Source organism: Cupressus sempervirens, chromosome 8, assembly GCF_028749045.1.
Source record: "Cupressus sempervirens isolate cs-2001-9-10 chromosome 8, ASM2874904v1, whole genome shotgun sequence".
NCBI classification, from domain to species: Eukaryota; Viridiplantae; Streptophyta; class Pinopsida; order Cupressales; family Cupressaceae; genus Cupressus; species Cupressus sempervirens.
Genome location: NC_143125.1, coordinates 624336777 through 624345702, shown reverse-complemented (window position 1 = coordinate 624345702; position 8926 = coordinate 624336777).

The following is an 8926-nucleotide window of genomic DNA, read 5'->3' as shown; positions in this document are numbered from 1 at the left end:
TACTTCTATAAAGAAGTTAAGAAGTTTGATAGGACCCTTAGTCCTATCCTACACAAATAATCATTTACTAATGTTTGTATTGTGAAATTTTTTATTGCACTTACTGATTATTAATTTCCTTTCTTAAATGATTGCATAACTGCTAAAAATTAATTCATAATTAATATTGAAAAATAACACAATTGCAATTTCACCAAAAAAATATGGAAAGAAATTTGTAATACAATGAACACAATATTTTTGGACAAATTGATTGTTAAAAACTCCTTAAGGGAAATCGAGTTCTATAGACGATGAATAATATTGAACTTCAATAAATTAAGAGATACAATTTTTTTTGTTTCTTATTGGTTGAACTTTGACAATCACTCAATTTCTCACACTAATATTCCACCACAACTATCATCAACGCTATCACTACGCCTTTACTAATATTGTAAGACTATTTGCTATCATTGCAAATTACTTCTCAAACTTGTGTTCTCCAAATGCCCCTTTACCCCCTTTTATACTAGTTGTAAAATCAAGAATATTGAGATTGATTCTTCATTGACGATCGAGATTAAAAATGACCTAACAAATTAGTTTCTAGTTGTTTCTAAAAGGAGTTAAAGCAATTATGAAATAATTGCTTTTACTCTAAATTGACCAAGCTACCATAATTAACACTCCCTTTTAGTGAGGAAGTTGTTCTGCATGACACCAAACTTATCTTTGAGGAAAATGAATTTTGCCTTCCCTAATGCCTTAGAATGTCTGCTACCTACTCCTTTGTAGGTATGTACTGTAGCTAAAGAATCCCTCGTTTTACACAATCTTTGATGAAGTGATATTTGATGTCTATATGATTAAACCTATCATGAAACATTGGATTCTCAGACAACTTGATGCAACTCAGATTGATACAATGTATCACAATAGTCTCAACCCTCTGACCAAACAAGGCTACTAATAACTTCGAAGTCATATAGTTTCACATGTTGCCATGCTAGATGCTATGTATTTTGCTTTTGCCAAACTCAAAGACACAAACTTCTACTTCTTGCTAAACCAAGATTGAACTCCTGTTCCCAAACATAAACAACACCTTGAAGTGCTTCTTTTGTCTGTTGTACTTCCTACCTAATCTGTGTTAGTATATCAACTTGATTACTTCACCTCAAACATATTTGATCCCATACTCAACTGTACCACACAAGTAACACAACACACTTAATCGTTTTCTAATGCACTGTCTTTGGCTCAACCATGAATTGACTAAAAGAGTTTATTGCAAATGCTATATCTAGTCTAGTGTTGACCAAATACATGAGCAAACCAATCAACTGCTTGTACAAGGTGGGATCTACATCCTTTTCCTTGGATGTATCTACCTCCATCCAATTCATGACCATAGGGAGTAGACATGGCTTTTCGATCTTCCATCTTGAACCTTTTCAAGATTTCAATGCAATATTTCCCCTAACCAAGGAAAATCTCTCCATCTATCTTCTCAAACTCTTCTGCAAGGTCACTTTTGCAATCCTCATCCCTTGTGAACTTGTAAGTAACAAGGTGTCCACATATAGTATAAGAATGAGAACCTACTCCTAATAACCAAGTAGTAGAGGTTAGCATTTGGCTCACTCTTCACAAAGCCCATTTCTCGCAAGTATGTATCAATGCACTCATACCACACTCTGGAAGCTTGTTTGAGTTCGTACAAGGCTCTCTTCAATCTGCACGTGGCTCTCCTTGTTGTGCACTACAAAGCCTACCAGTTGCTCTATGTATACATCCTTCAATTCTCTATTAAGGAATGTTGTTTTGACATCCATTTGATGGATTTGCCATTCCATTTGTGCTACAAGTGAGATCAAAACTCCTATAAAAGTATATCTAGCCACTGGAGCAAATGTCTCCTTACAGTCTATTCCCTCCTGAGAGAACAGATTTGCCATAAACCTTGCCTTGTATTCTTTGATGCTACCATTTGTATTGTGCTCTATTTTATAGATCCAACGTGATCCAACAATTGCCCTATTTGTAGGTCTAGGCACTACCTCTCATACATCATTTTTCATTATTGGGGTATATTCCTCAATCGTAGCATCTCACTATACTTGATGATGTGCAACATCTTGATAGTTGGAAGGCTCACTATTTACCAATTAATTGACTAATGCCACATAATCATTGGACTTGGTTGTCTTTGTTGTCTCGTACTCTTCGTACAAGCTCCCACAAACTCCTAAGTATCCCTGCATGTCTCTTGAACCTCACGGTTCTTGCTACCAACTGTAGAGGATGAATATGGCCCATTAACCTATGCCATAACCCTCCAAGATCTATAGGATTGTTTTTTCTCATTAGTGCCTTAGGAGTATCAAATTGTAACCTATAAAGGTGACTGCTCCTAACTCCAATAGTTATGGGTCATTTCTAATCCTTGTGCTTGATTAACACATGTGCCCCTTTATCCTGAAGGATAGATACAAAAATTTGACTCATACCCAAGTTTGAGAACATGCAAGTCTACAAACATGAAACATAACAAATTCAATAACACATTTGACACAATAATTTAATGTGTAAACCCAATTTGGGAAAAACCACCAGTAACAAGCTACTTATTCTTACTCTTCTGAAGTGATGCCCTATGAAAAGTTAGCCCTGTTAAAGGTTACAATGCACATTGTTAAATGTGACCCGGTTAAAGGATTTCAATCACCTTGTTAGGAGTGAGCCTTGTTAGAGGACTTTAGATCATTCACTTGGAATGTCACCTGGTTAAAAGATTTACAAATGATTGTTAGGTCAACCTTAATCTAAAGGATTTACCTTAGACTAATACAATGATTAGAGAGTAACAATAAGGCTTGTTCTGATAACAACTTACAAATCCATTTGTAGATTATAGATCTCTGTTTCAGTTCTCCATTCTGCTTGACTTTCACACTCTTCAGCTCTGATAACTTGTTCACCCTTCAAGCATCCATACTCTTAAGCCTTCTTGCTTTGCTTGTCAATGTAGTCTCCTCTTAGGTCAGTGAATGAAGAAAATACCCTAGACTCCTTGTCTACTTAGGTTCTCGCACATGACAACCCTTGCTTCTGACCAACCATCTCTATAAATAGAGAATTAAGATATTTTTCTGCTCATCCTCTATTGTCCATTTTAGGGTTAGGTTGGATTAGGTAGGATTCAATAAATCTACCCCTTATTTCATTTCATTCCCTTCTAGAAACTTCTCCTTCAATCTTTTTAGAATTCGCCTCAAAATAGTTCATCTTGAATTCTATGCCACCAGCTCATCAAGCTTATCTTCCACATGGTTCACACAATCCAAGAAATTAAACTTGTCAGCTTAGATTCATCGAATTCTTGATCTTTTTCATAATGCTAACACTTGGCACATACTGCGTTGTTTGACATCCTCTATTAAAACACTTGGCACAAACTAAAGTTTACTGGTGCTTGGTATCAATTAAACTTTACTCAGCTTACACTGAAATTGACTTTGCTCGGCTCCAATTGATTTTTTGCTCGACTTACACTAACTATGCTTGGCACCCACTGTGTAGAATGTTAAGCTTGACAAATAGACTTAATTTAACTTGTTCTTCTAAACTTAATCAGTGTAACCATCCTTTGTAACCTTAAGTAGATTATCAATGCACTATAATATCACTGTCTTAACTAATTCTTGTACTCATTTTTATATAATAACTCAACTTTTCCTCTAGGTGCTATTGTTACCTCATTTGATCAAATCCTCTTCATCAATCAAATAAATGATAGTACTTAAATCATGTAAGCAGTTGTCTTACTAACAACTAGCAGGTTTGACATCAGTGACAAAATAATGATTGAAACACATTTATCATACTTGTATCAATATGTTTTCAACAATATCCCTCTTTGGCATCGATGGCAAACCAAACTAATCAGACTTAATCAGTAAGATAAAAAAAATACCAAAAAGATTTTTTTTTTTTTTTTGTATTGAAATCTCTCCCTCTCAGCAAATTTCATCTTTTGAATAGGTTACAAAATTATGTTCTCACCAACAGACAATCAATCAACTCATCCTAATGACTCCCTCTTGATTACTTCTTATATCTCCCTCAACATTATCTCCCTCGTATTAGGTAGATGTAATCAACAGGTACACTTTCTCCCTCAGCAGTTAGGATTTTCCCTCATTAGGATTAGACAGATCAAGATTTCTCCTTCATCTCCCTTAGCTTTCATCTCTTAGTACACTTTTGTTGAAAACAGATTGATACAAGTATGATAAATGTGTTTCAATCATTGTTTTGTCACTGATGTCAAATGTGTTGGTTGCTAGTAAGACAATTGCTTATATGATTTAAGTATATCATTTATTTGATTGATGAAGAGGATTTGATCAAATGAGTTAACAATAACACCTAGAGGAAAAATCGAGTTATAATATGAAAAGGAGTACAAGAATCAATTAAGACAGTGATATTATAGTGTATTGATTATTTACTTAAGGTTACAAAGGATGGTTAACCTAATTAAGTTCAGAAGAACAAGTTAAACAAAATTTGTCTGTCAAGCTTAACATTCTGCACAGTGGGTGCCGAGCAAAGTTAGTGTAAGCCAAGTAGAAAATCAGTTAAAGCTGAGAAAAGTCAATTTCAGTGTAAGTCGAGTAAAGTTTAGTTGATACTGAGCACTAATAAACTTTAGTTTGTGCCAAGTGTTTTGATAGAGGATGCCGAACAATGCAGTATGTGCCAAGCATCAGAAGCCAGTTAATGTCAAGTGTCAACATTATAAAAAAGATTGAGAATTTGATGAATCCGAGTTGACAAGTTTGATTTCTTAGATTGTGTGAATCATGTGGAAGCTAAGCTTGATGAGCTGGTGGCACCTAATTCAAGATGAATTGTTTTAAGGTGAATTCTAAGAGGATTGAAGGAGAAGTTTCTAGAGGGGAATGAAATGAAATAAGGGCTTCATTGAATCCAACCTAATCCAACCTAACCCTAAAATGGACGATAGCAAATGAATGACAAAATATCTTAATTCTCTATTTATAGAGATGGCTGGTCAGAAGCAAGAGTTGTCATGTGTGAGAACCTAAGGAAGACAAGTAGTCTAGGGTATTTGCTTCATTCAGTGACCTAAGAGAAGAGACTGCATTGGCAAACAAAGCAATAAGGCTTAAGAGTATGGATTCTTGAATGGTGAACAAGCTATTAGAGTGGAGGACTAAAACAAAGATTTGTAATTTGCAAATGAAGTTGTAAGTTGTTACCATATCAAGCCTTATTGTTACTCTCTAATCATTGTATCAGTCTAGGGTAAATCCTTTAGATTAAGGTTGACCTAATAGTCATTTGTAAATCTTTTAACCGGGTGACATTCCAAGTGAATAATCTAAAGTCCTCTAACAAATCTCACTCCTAACAAGGTGGTTGAAATCTTTAAACCAGGTCACATTTAACAGTGTGCATTATTACCTTTAATAGGGTTGGCCTTTCACAAGGCATCACTTCAGAAGAGTGAGAATGAGTAGCATGTTATTGGTGTTTTTTTTCCAAATTGGATTTTCATGTTAAATCATTGTCACATGTGTTATTGAATCTGTTATGTTTCATGTATACATTTCTACAAATTGATTTGACAGTAACCTACAAGTTTAAGTGATTGCATAATCTAATGGATGCATGCATGATGAAAATGTTTTATGGATATGGGTTCACTAAGTTGTGAAAATTTATAATTGTACATCTCGACCTTGGATAATTGATTCACCATCCCTCAGTTATTCCAAAGAATTCCAACAATTTTTATTAGAGCCATCTATTTAAGATGACTAGTTTGAAGGTACTAGAAGCAAAAAGATCAAGATGTCAAAAAGAGAAGTACCCAAGCTTAATAGAGATAACTTCCTACATGACTAAGTTTGATGAAGCTACACCTAGGAGGTCTTGGAGATTATGCACAATCTACCATTGCTGTTGAGCATGTTGATCCTATTGGAGCCATAATTGCTGAAGATCTAAAAAAGAAGAAAGAACACACCCAGACAATGTTGGATATTGCCTCTACCCTAAGCTATGCCAAATTGATGACATCAAAGGTTGTGACAATGCAAAGAAAATGTGGGATGCTCTACACACTATCTATGGAGATGACAAGAATGTTCTAAGAGCCAAAGCTGAAAGTCTCAGAGGTAAGTTCGATGATATGGGAATGCAAGAAGCTGAGAATATTGCTCAATATTGCTCTAGGGTAAAAGATGTTAATGCAATAAGAGGAGCTACTGGTAAAATAGACGATGATGCTGTACTAAGTAAAGTTTTGGGAACACTGCTGCCTATTTATGCTATTAGAGTTTCTGCAATACAAGAACTAAGATGTATGTCAGGGAATGATCTAACTCTTGAAGGTCTGGTAGGTAGGCTCACTGCTTTTGAGCTATCTAAATTTGATAATCACAAACCTAAAAATATTGAATATGCTTTCAAAGATGAGCTATAATTAAAGGAACTTGATGAAAAGAAAAAGAAGAAAAAGACAAAATATGTGTCCAATGACAGTTATATAGATGAGGAAGATGTAGATCAACTTGAAGCACTATTAGCAAGGAGATTTCACAGAGGTAAAGACAAGTTTAAAGGTAAGTTACCTATCATATGTTTAAGTTGCAATGAGGTTTCTCATATTGTTGCTAGATGTCCAGAGAAGAAGAATTACAAAGGTGGTGACAAGTACAAAAGTAGAAGAGATAAAGATAGAAAAGACTACAAAGAAAAAGGCAAGAAGTCTCACTACATTGCTGAAGAGTAATGTAGGACCACTCTGATACCACGTGACGAAGGGCCACACCAGCCTTACCAACTCACAACCAAGAATGCAACACTCTAGTAGAAACCCAAGCTAGTCCAGATCCACACTCTGGTAGAAACCTCCGAGATCTCAACTTGTGCTCGCAAGCCACCAAGCAACCTCCTTATTTCTAAACCGTAGTCACTAGCTCTTCTCCAACATTATCTAAGATCCAAGTGTAAACTGCCTCACATTCGGCGCTCTGTCTACACACTCACAAGTCCATCACAATCCTGCTGTAAACTGCCTCACATTCGACGCTTTGTCTACAAACTCAGGAAAGCTCACTCTTCACTTCCTCCTTCTCTTTCACACCTTGAAGCCTTCCAAGCTTTCCAAGCTTCACCTTCCACAACTTCTACTTCTCAAGCTTCTCCTTGAGTTTTCACCTTCTTCTCGAGCTTCTCCAAGCTTCTCCTTGAGCTTCCACTTCTCAAGCTACTCCTTAAGCTTGATTTAGAAATGCTCATATTCCTTGCTTAAATAGGCACTTACCACCCCATGCATGACTTATCCACAACCTTCTAGAATTCCTCCACAACCTTCTACAACTTCCAAAACTTTCTACAATATTCATAACTTTCTAGAATTCTTCCCACACACCTCAATAAATGGAATGACAACCATTTATTTTTTATTTTTTCTATTATGCCACCTATGCACCTCGAAAATAAAAATCCTCTTTTTCTTTCTTTTCTCCTTTTTCCTCTTTTTTATTTTTTTATTATTTCTCCTCTAATTTTTGTCACTTTCTCTCTCCTCCAGATTTTTTTTTTTTTTTTTCAATAATTTTCTCATGCAAGATGCTCCTGCATCAGAATCCCCCAATAGATAGAAAAGTGTGTCCCACACTTTGACTCCACAAAAGAAAGATCTACCACCATCTTCATCTTCACCAAAGGTTTCCACCTCAATGGGACAACAAAACCACCATGAAAATCCTCCACACCAGCATCTCAACCATCCAATCAACATGCTCATTCTCAGGAACAAACTGAACATAATGCTTGAACAGAAAACTCTCATCCACATCAACAACTACTGAATTCACACCCATAGCAACAAACCCCACATCAACAACCACATGTAGATCTCCATCAACACATGCCAAACTCTCAACACCAGCAATATCATTGCTCACAATAAGATGCTCTACAATACATAACTCACCTCCAACAACCGGATCATCCATGACCAAGTGCTCTGCAACATACAAGTCACCACCAACATCAACTAGATCATCCACAACCGAGTGCTCCACAATCTCCATGTCAGACTCAACCAATTGATCATGAAAACCAACATCTGTCCCAACATCAACAACATTAGGAATATCTTTAGCAACAACCTCTAGTTGCTCTGCAGGTTCTGCATCAGGCTCCACAAATTGATTAGCAAAACCATCCTCTTCCACCTTGACCTTCTTAGCTTGATCACCCAATCTAGCATCCAACCGAGAAATCATCTTAGAAAAATTCCTCTCCACTATATCATGGATTTTCGCAATCATCTTAGGGTCCAATCCTCTTGGAGCCATCTCCCAAGATCTTCGTGAACCCTCTGCAACAAATCCTTCCCACGCCCCTTGTGACAACCTTGAATTGTTTGCAAGTTAGATTGCAACCTGCCACCTCGCACGAACAATCAAGAACCACATCACAAGTCTAGGACAATGGATTTGCAATCCACCAGCTCTGATAAAATTTGCCCAACCAAGGTCCTGGTACAAACTGCCTCACTCCTCAGCGATCTGCTTGTACACTCAGGATCTCCTGCTCTGATACCACGGATAAGGACCACTCTGATACCACTTGACGAAGGGCCACACCACCCTTACCAACTCACAACCAAGATGCAACACTCTAGTAGAAACTTAAGCTAGTCCAGATCCACACTCTGGTAGAAACCTCTGAGATCTCAACTTGTGCTCGCAAGCCACCAAGTAACCTCCTTGTTTCTAAACCGCAGTCACTAGCTCTTCTCCAACATAATCCAAGATCCAAGTGTAAACTGCCTCACATTCGGTGCTCTGTCTACACACTAACAAGTCCATCACAATCCTACTATAAACTACCTCAC